Below are 9,718 nucleotides of genomic sequence, written 5' to 3'. Positions count from 1 at the left end.
GCCGATTTTTATCTTGTGTGTTACAGGAACTCAGAAAATGCTGCTAGGAAGCAGTTTTCTACAGTCGTCATTCAAGATTCTTGTTTTATTTCCATTGAAACTGAGCAACAAAACTTGAAACATAAGTCGGATTGCCAACTTTTTAATTGCAGAAAACCAAACACCCTTACCCGCCTCTTCTCCAAGGCCCATCCCCTCCAGTTGCTTCTATCCCCACCCTTGTTCATGATCACGGAGTGGGGCAAGGGATCAGGGTGCAGAAGGGGGTGAGGGCTCTAGCATGGGGTTGAGAATGAAAAGGGGTGCAGAAGCAGGCTCTGGGTTGGGGCATGGGTTGGAGAGTGGTGTAGGGACAGAAATGAGTTCAGGGTATGGGAGGAGATTCAGGCTGGGGCAGTGGGGTTGGGGAATGGGAGCAGGTGTGGGGGCAGGCTCAGAAAGAGAGTCTAGGTGCAGAAGCAGGGTTCTGAGATGGGATAAGGTTGGAGTGTGGGAGGGGGTGAGGGATATTGATTCCATGAGGCGTTTGCTTCAGTTGGCTCCCAAGTAGCAGTATCACATCTTTCTGGCTCTTGGGGGGAAAGGGTGGTGCCGTAGCTCTGCGTGTTGCCCCTAACCGCAGGAACCACCCCCACAGCTCCCAGCGCCCGCAGCTCGCAGCCAATGAGCCCAGGGCAGCAGCAGTACCTGGGACCCCAGTGGTTGCCCCAAGCTGGAGAGAGACGTCAGCCATTTCCTAGGAGCTGTGCTGTTGAGCCAGGCAGGGACCCTCCCTGCCCTGCTGTGCCACCCACTGACGTGTTAACAGCCCACTCATCAGTGCTGGCTGGAGCTGCTAGTGTCCCTTTTCGGCCCCGTGTTGCAGTCAGGAACCCGCGCCGTAAGCCTGAATGTGGGCCTGCAGGTAAGGGGCCTTGCCGTACGGTGGCAAATGCTGATTCCACATGCATAGCAGAGTTGATAGACACCAGCATGCTGTGGTGTGTCAGTTTTTGGCTGGGTTAGAAAAGTCTCAGAGTCTTTTTGGGAGGAGTTTACTTCCAAGTTCCATGGAGGCAGTTGGAAGTGGTGGGATTCTCATTCAGGTGCAGCAGCTCTCTGTGACGCCTTCAACTGAGCCAAGAAAAGATGTTGAAAATAAGCATACAGCTTTTTGGATCCCACCCCCGCCGGCAGCTTTTTACAAGGCCGCAGTGGGCATGAGGCAGACCTTTCTACCAAAGAAATGAAAGGGTGCCCCAAGCAGAGCTCTATTGTGAATTTCCGTCCGAGGCAGGAAGCTGGAGGACTGTGTTTGCCTTTACTCCCACACCCCTTTCAACTTCCCCCACCCCTCCGTCTCTCCAAGCGCTCATTCATTTTAATGTGACAGCTAAATAGGTGTGAGTGGGTTCCATTGATGGAGCTGGTGGGCAAGAGAAGTGAAGAGAGGTTCCAGCATTCATTTCATGTGATATCTTTACAACAATGTTTGCATTTGTTATGCTAAGTGCTCTATGGCATTGCTCACAGTTGCATCGAGGCCACAGGAGGTAGACGGAAAGCAAGACAATGCAAATTGCTGTATATGTGTAAGTCATAGGAATGGGTCTTTCTAGGAGCTAATACCCAAATGTATTTCTTAAACATCTCCTTCGGGGGGAGGGGGGGAGAGAGAGAATGTGTTCTCAGAGTTTGAAAGCATGGCTGGAATAGGTTCAAAGGGAGTTTCTTTGGCAATTTGTGGCTTATCTTATGTAGGTATTTTCAGAGAGCAGTATGGCTTTATATTTGTTGATACAATAGCTAACCGAGTATTTAGAAATGTTCAAAATATATTTTTCTGTACAACATTTATGAGAGGAATTAACTTTAAAAAAAAAATTTTTTTTACCTGATTTGGGAGGATTTTCATCAAAAACATAAAAAGCAAGTTATTTTTGTTTGTCAAATCTCCCAGTGCTGCTCATCTCTATAGGGTCTATACAAAAAATTATATGGCGAATTACATTATTCCAGAGTCCCTTTGCTAGTGTTTGAGTTGCTGTAACCATGCTGGTCCTCGAATGTTGGAGACCAGGTGGGTGAGGTAGTAACTTTTATTGGGCCAACTTCTGTTGGTAGGAGACAAGTTTTCGAGCTCGCATAGAGCTCTTCCTGAAAGTTTCTCCCTTCTACCCTCAGAAGATGGTCCAGGAAAATGCATTACTTCACTGACGTTGTCTTCCCTAGCGTTATTGATGCATTGGTTGATATTCCAGTCCAGAGGTTTGAATAGTGGCCACACTGGAAATAGTTATGTACATGTTGAAGCACTGCACCTTGGAGATATTTTTGATCTTGCCTGCCTGTACTTCACTTGCATGGAAGTTACCCTGCTTTCCCCAGCATGAAGAGCATTTCACCCTCTGAGAACAGTCAAAACTATTTCCAATTCACACGGTGTCATTCTTTCAAATGCATCCTGGGCAACACTTTCTTTCTTGCACCACATTAATTCCTTTATCCCTAAACCACAACAGACCTTCCAAACTTGGAAAAGCTTTTCTGGATCAGATAAGCGACTGTTAGCTCTGCCTGTTTTGAGAGATTCAAACTCTCTGTAAGTAGGTAGTAATCTCATAAGACACCAGTTACTTGAGAGGATCATAAAAACTTAGTTTCAGAGAGGCATTTTTTGAAAGCGAACAGAAAGCAGCAGAATTAGGTTGGAAAAGCTGAAAGCAAGTGTGTGCTTTAACTGAGGGTTGGGAAGCCCTCTCTGGATGTTTCCCTGTCTCTAAATATCCAACCAGACAAAAATCTATGTACATAGTCCTTGATTGTGACAGTAAGACTGCATGATTAGAGCATAACCTTGAAACAAAAGTATGTCCTACTATGTCCACAGCCAACTTCCTTCTCTGGGCTTCATCTTAGATCAGTACAATATGCTTCTTGCTTCATAACTATGTAAAGCAGGGGAAAAATGAAGTAAGAAACGCTGCACTAATTTCTGGTAACTTTGCACTGCAGGAATTCATTTAGAATGATTAGAGTGCAAATTTCCAGTGGAACATGAGAATATGCGAGTGATAAGGATCCAAGCTATACATTTAAAAAATAATGATGATAATACTGGAACCTTCCAATTTCCTTTAAACACTTAGAAATAGCTGGGGTCTGGGATGAATCAGTGTAAAGTCATTTGAAGTTATTGCAGCACTTGACAATTTTAGGACGCCTTTAGTCTTCCGAATTGGAACGCCAATGGCAGTGTGCAGGAAGTCCCTACCTTGGTATAACAACGACTGGCCCTACTTAAACTGCAAATGGTAAATCATGCTGGGTTTTTTAGATACCTTCTAAAATGGTATAAAATGAGAATACAGGTTTTTATTCCCTTTTGCTAATAGAAATACAGGCCTGTCATCTGTGAAGTTTTACAAAAGATGCTTTAAGAAAGGTAATCAGCTTGGTGACATTTCATGCTCATAGATATTATTATAGAACTCAAATAGCTGCTGATGCCTCACTGAATATTCCCAGAATACTCCATAAAGAATTAAATTCTGTTGATAGGTTGTCATCCCCTCCTTCCCCCTCCCTCCCCATTCTGTTCTTCCAAGAATTTGCATGGAAACAAATTTGGAATTGCTTAAGGTTTATTCTTCTGCTTATTCCTCTTTTAGACTCAACAACTCCTGTTTCTTATTTAGCTGCTACTTTTATTTTTAGGAAAGTGTCCCAAGTACTTGATCTTGGGCTCTCCGTGGTACCAGATCCAGTGCTACTGTAACCCACACACCTACTGAGTGTGGTTCACTGTCACTTAGACCACTTGCGGAGAGAGTGAGTGAGTGTGCTCTACAGGTGTGGCTGAAAGCCAGCTGGCTTTAAGCACAAGTAAACTCATGCACTAAGCTCCAGAGGTCCCAAGTTCAATTCTGCGTCTCAGTATTGCACTATATTTTAGTTGGTCCTTTCTTTCCTATGCAGATATTCCCCTCCTCTTTGCTGTGGTAGGTCCATTAAGGTACAGTGGTGGTGAGTATGTAAGACATACCTAAATACACAGCACACAGGGTAGTTGATGACAGTCAACAGCTTGACTCAAGACTCTGTACTGTGGTTGAGTGTGATGTAGACTTCTCATAAGCATCTAATGACAAGGGAGGGTGAGGGCTTAAACTGCTAATCTCAGATCTACTATATGAAGGCCTGGGCTGAAGACGAATTCTAGCCCACATAAGGACTCATATCAATTTTTATAGAAGTTGGTCAATACTGGAAAACAAGTGCTGTCACAAAGACACAAATCCAGTTGTTCCTGGTATCTACTGGGACTTGTGATAGCATATACTGGTATACTCCAACAACCCGCAGTTCAGATGTTACTTAACCAGCATTTTTGGGTATCCCCCTCTCCCTCTCACCCTCCTTCTCACCCTATCTCAACTGTTGGCAGAGACCTAGCTCCAATTGTACATTCTCTACATCCACAATCGATGAACGCAAAGGTATTTGTTTTGAAGGGATCATCCCAGTTCTGTATTGAAGAACAGCACCACATCCAGCTGCTAGGTGATAATGATTCAAATGAGGTCTCTGAATACTGCTCCTTCCATGGGTAATAGGCCTGTCTTGGTCACAATAGTCAACATGGCTATTAGAGTTTTTGGAAGAACTGGGAAGAACACTCTTAGGCCTAACGAGAGAGATTGTACTGTCCAAAGTGGAGCAAAGTTCCCTATCTCTGTAAACTGTCCACCAAAGTGGAGATGAACACTAATACGACTGGGCACCAATCAGATTAGTACCTACATTCAGAAATATCTTGCTTGCTGTCAGTTAGTTCAGTTGGCTGGTGATTTACCTCTTTGCATCTGGAAACAGTAAGTGAAGTGCCCTACAGCCTCTGTGTCAAAACCTGGGATGTGAATTGGCGATGTAATGCAAGGCCCGAAAGTTCAAAGGACGATGTTGAAAATAGGCAAGACTTTGAGGACAATAAGTGTTAAGTCAATTTTCTGGGAAATACATAGGGGGAAATTGAATGCAACCCTATATCTGGTTATCTCTTTCAGACATCTAATCTGTTCCTGTGCCTGTGAAACACTGTTTCCTTCTTTACATGACCTAATATTTGTACTAGTCATGGTTTAATGATCATTAGGAATTGGGCTTCCACTATTTCTTTTGAAGGACTTGTGTGGTTTTAAATATTGTACAGTCAAAAAGATCTTTCGGATGACGTCCCATAAAGAGTCCCTTTGCTTCATTTCATCCAGTAGCTCCCACAGTGGGCCACATTCTTCATGTAGTCCCACAGTGCAACTCATTGATTTCAGCTGAATTACAGTAGTGGAGCTCAGAGCGGAATGTAGCCCACATAAAGCTACATCTTTGAAAACCATGTTCATTTGTTTATTGACATTTATTCAGTCAGAACCTCCTTCAAGATAAATCTTATTCCATCTTGTGCCATGGAAAAAAGCACTGGATGCGTTCATTTTAGATTAACTGAAATGCAAGGGCTATGTCTTTTGAGCCTGGTGTGATTCTGAGCAACACTGCTTCAATAACTTAACAGTCCTTTTACATGCTGCGTAGCCTTAGGCCAGGTCTTCACTAAGCAGAAGATTGCTGCCGCAATCAATCTTCCAGAGTTGATTTAGTGAATCTAGCAAAGACCCGCTAAATCAAACTCAGAGGGCGCCCCATCATAGTCGGTGCGCCTGCTCCTCCAAGAAGTAAGGGATGCTGATGGGAGCATTTGTGTCCATTGGCCTCCCACTATGTGGACTATGGGGAAATTTGAATCAAGGTACGTCAACTCCAGCTACGTAAATAGCTGGAGTTGTGTATCTTGATTTAACCTTCCCCTTTAGGGTAGACAAGGCCTAAGTTGTGTTGCAAGCGTGGGTGTCCAGGACAGACTGAAATAGTTACTGGAACTCAGGGGGCATATCATCTGTTCATTGAGACTGCTAGCTAAGTAGGGGCCGTGCACCACACCTGTTTCATTGTCTTTGTACCCTTGAAATAAGCAGGAAATTAGCCTTAAATCAGATTTTTAACTAATGCTTTTAAAATGCCTTTTATACTTCTGCCTTCCCACTTGTAAACAGTGTTGCTTTAAGTGCTTTCCCCAATGAGTGGGTTCTTTGTCTGCCGTGGGTGGGGTATGAAATACTCAGATTTAAAATTCAAGACTATGTTGATACTAGATTTGAACTTTGCCCCTCAAGCCCGCCTCCAAAAATAACTTGCAAATTCTTAACTGAGTAAAGTATGGTGTAGAGACATCAAAGTTGAATACTGGAATGTGTTTTGCTTTTCCAAGGGATAGTTGGGAGGGAGGGGGAAAGGTTGGAGGGGGAAGGGTGCTGCATTATAGCCTTTGAAAAAGGATAGTAGTTAACATGTTTCTGCTCACCTTTGCTATCAGTTCTGAACAAAAAAGTTTTTCCAAATGTTAATGTCTAAGCCTGAAAAATAATCCAATTGCCTGTTCCTTAGTGAACTGCTAGTGAGGACCTTTAATATGCTAATGTTGCGGTGGAAGATTTTTTTCCCCTAAGGTTTGTCTTTTGTGGGATCAATTAATTGTAACTAGTTACAAAATAGTTGTTTTAGAAAGTCAATAGGTGATGTTAGTTGTGAGCAATTCCCATTACTGAACTCAATAAACTATTCAATGTCGGAACCTGGCGTTTATTGACACATGGGAATCATGCATAACCTAGTGTATTTTTCTACTTACATCAAATAAAGCATAAATAAAATGTAGTAAACATGCCAACGCAATACGGGCAAAGCAATTCTGATTAAGTTGACTTGAGATGACGTTTTCCTGCAACGTAATATAATAAAACGATCACCAAATCATACAACATAATTTGCCTGTGCTAACCACTTAACAAACATAATTCTAGGTCACAGACCTGCAAACATAGTTGAATTTCACATGTACAAATTATTCTGTAGATTTTAATGGCAGTATTTCCATGCTTAACTATTAAGCACATGCATACGTTTTTGCAGGGTCTGGTTTGCTTAACTTCTACAACACAATAAAAGCAGCGACACATTGGAGTTGGGAAGAAAATACACCTCTCCTTCAGAGCCATATAACTCCTAGAATGAAAACCTGTTCAGGGAAGAGTTTGACTTGCCACAAAGCAAAACAAAGCTCTGGATCCCACAGTGAGCAGTGGAGTGCCTGAGTTTCTTCCCTACTGTATACTCTCCATGCTTGGGGAAAGATAGTTAGCCTTATGTAGGTCAAGGTCACAGGAGCCTTAGCCGTTCTATGTGATTTCTCTGCTGTGTAGCAAAAGTGAGTGGGCGACTGATAACTTTGGCTGAGTCTTTTTCCTTGGAGAGCTCCTCTCCTATTAAAGCATGCTAAGGCATTCACATCCCATAGCATAGCACTTCATTTTCACTGCAGTTCTTTCCCCCTCATTTACACACCAGCCCGGCTGTGGTCCTGGGAAGAGCCCTTTTAACCTTTCAGCTGCCACTGGGGCTGATGGATGTTCAGAACCTGCCACTGTGTCATCACATAGGTGCCCAGACACCAGGGTGACGGGTCCCTTCATATTAATGATATTTCCTTGCGGAGCCCGGGGAGGCCTTGGTAGTTTCAGCAGACTTCACAAGTTTGAATTTCTTTTATTGGACATTAGAAATCAACTTGTTTGAGGGGAGAGAGGGGGAAAGGTTTTGGTTTTTTTCCTTTTCAAAGACTCCTTTTGAAATGTATTCAAAAGTGTGCGGTGACCCAAATCCTTCCAAGATGCTAGTAGAATCACAGAACACTAGAACTAGTAGGGATCTCGAGAGATCATCAAGTCCAGTTGCCTGTCATCACATCAGGACCAAACACTGTCTAGATCATCTCTGACAGATCTTTCCCTAACCCTGAGGGTTAGGAAGTTTTTCCTCATGTCCAACCTAAAAATCCCATGCTGCAATTTAAGCCCATTACTTCTTCTCCTTGGCCTCTGAGGACAGGACAACAATTTTCCTCCTCCTCCTTGTAACACCCTTTTAGGTACTTGAAAGCTTCATCATGTCCCCTCTGTCTTCTCTTTTTGCAAATGAAGCAAACCCAGTTCTTTCCATTTCCCCTCATACTAAGTTACCTATGAGGGCCTCATACCCTGTTGCCTTTTTAAAATTATGGCATGGGAAAACGGCAGGCATAATTGCTGCTTGCTCTGTACTATAAATTCACAGCCACAGGTAGCAGTAGACCGGGTTTGTAAAAATCCGCAATCATTACATGCTCATGCTATCCCACCGTACCTGGCTGGGGATTGAATTGATGTTTAATTTAAATTATGTAATAGATATATGATTGTGTGCACTCAGCCAGTTATGGTTTGCATACGGGATAATAAAGTGTCTTAGAATAAAAAGTAATTTGAATAAAAAGAAAACATCAGTGGACTCCTAGTTTTTTACTATCAGCAGTAAATGGGAGATGAAAAATGATTGGTTTGATCGTTTGTGCATTTGTCGTGGTGGATGAGGAAGGTAGAAGCAAGCTAGCCAGATTTCATTCAACCACATTAGTTGCCAATGAGATGGAGAAAACCAGGAAAGGCAGCTAAGGTTTAATTAATCCAACCCTGTTAGAGGGTGTAAGCAATAGCTTTGGCTATTGTCAGGAACAGCCCTAGATGAGCTGCCAGCAACTGGCGCCCTAGGCGAAACGCACGGTCAGCACGCGATCAGCACCTCTGCCTCCAAACCCCTCAACGCCTTTTAACTTTGGCGCTCTAGGCGACCCCCTAGTTCACCTAAATGGATAGGCCACCACTGTCCATTGTTAACTATCACACTTTCCCTTTAATGAGTAAAAGTTAAACGATGACAGAATTCACTTAATTCGCAATAGTGACCAGTAGATCAGGCACGATGACTCAGATCAGGGAATACATACTCAAAAGCACTAGTTTATTAAACGACACGCTGCCCTCATCAGCCAAAAACACACTGACAATACTCTCTGCATGTATTTGGATTTTCATGAGCTACGGTAAAACAACTCGCATCCAATACCCTCAGCACTGTTGGCCATCGCTTCAAAACATAATCCATAAATAAACACGTTCACCGGTCCCCCAGAGCAAGTCAAAAACCACAGTGGCAATGGATTGGAGTGCGTCTCCCCCCCCCCCTCCCGGTCCTGCATTAGATACAGATTCCTCACAGTCTGACACCATTATCCCCCCAACTCCACTATGAATCCACCACTCCCCTGCTAAGAGGGAAGTGGCCTCGCAGCATACACTGAAGGCCGACAAAGTTGGACTGTTACCTACCTGGCAAAGAAGTGCATTCCAGAGGCTTAGCACTCCTATTGGAAGCCCCAGCTGAGCCGTTTCTCTTACCCTGTTTGGGCTTCACCATGGGCGCCTCCACTGCCCACACTGTGTGAGGAAGCTCTCAAGACATCTCCTGTATTCATGTTGGGCTCAGATGCTCCAGTGATGAGAATGGGAGGCTGACATGCAAAATAAGTCAAAGGATCCTCCAAGTAGATGAGAGCAGAGAATCTTGATCATTGTAGCATCACCTTTTCACGATGATAACATCATAACGAATATGCATACAAAATTACAGAGGGTGAAACAGCCATGGGAAATGCAATTGCATGTCAATTAGAGTTACATTGGGACTGAAAAACAAGATGTGTGTTTGTGTGGTTTTTTTTAAAGCATCTTTATAATTTTGTTGCCTTTTT

General features: G+C 43.4%; 1 protein-coding gene and 1 long non-coding RNA gene across 10 annotated transcripts in view; both read left to right on the top strand.

The window, feature by feature from the left end:
- ERBB4 (erb-b2 receptor tyrosine kinase 4) overlaps positions 1-9,718 on the top strand; it is a 935,749-nt gene that overhangs the window by 93,997 nt on the left and 832,034 nt on the right. The window lies entirely within an intron of this gene.
- The window catches only part of LOC142830233 (uncharacterized), a 41,420-nt gene that overhangs the window by 23,417 nt on the left and 8,285 nt on the right, over positions 1-9,718 (top strand). The window contains exon 2 of the long non-coding RNA XR_012905320.1: positions 27-904. This is a non-coding gene — a long non-coding RNA (uncharacterized LOC142830233). The remainder of the gene's footprint in view (positions 1-26; positions 905-9,718) is intronic.

The sequence above is a fragment of the Pelodiscus sinensis genome, chromosome 7, assembly GCF_049634645.1.
Source record: "Pelodiscus sinensis isolate JC-2024 chromosome 7, ASM4963464v1, whole genome shotgun sequence".
Classification (NCBI taxonomy): Eukaryota; Metazoa; Chordata; order Testudines; family Trionychidae; genus Pelodiscus; species Pelodiscus sinensis.
The sequence above is the reverse complement of the archived record's forward strand: the minus strand, read 5'-3'. Positions and strand labels throughout refer to the sequence as shown.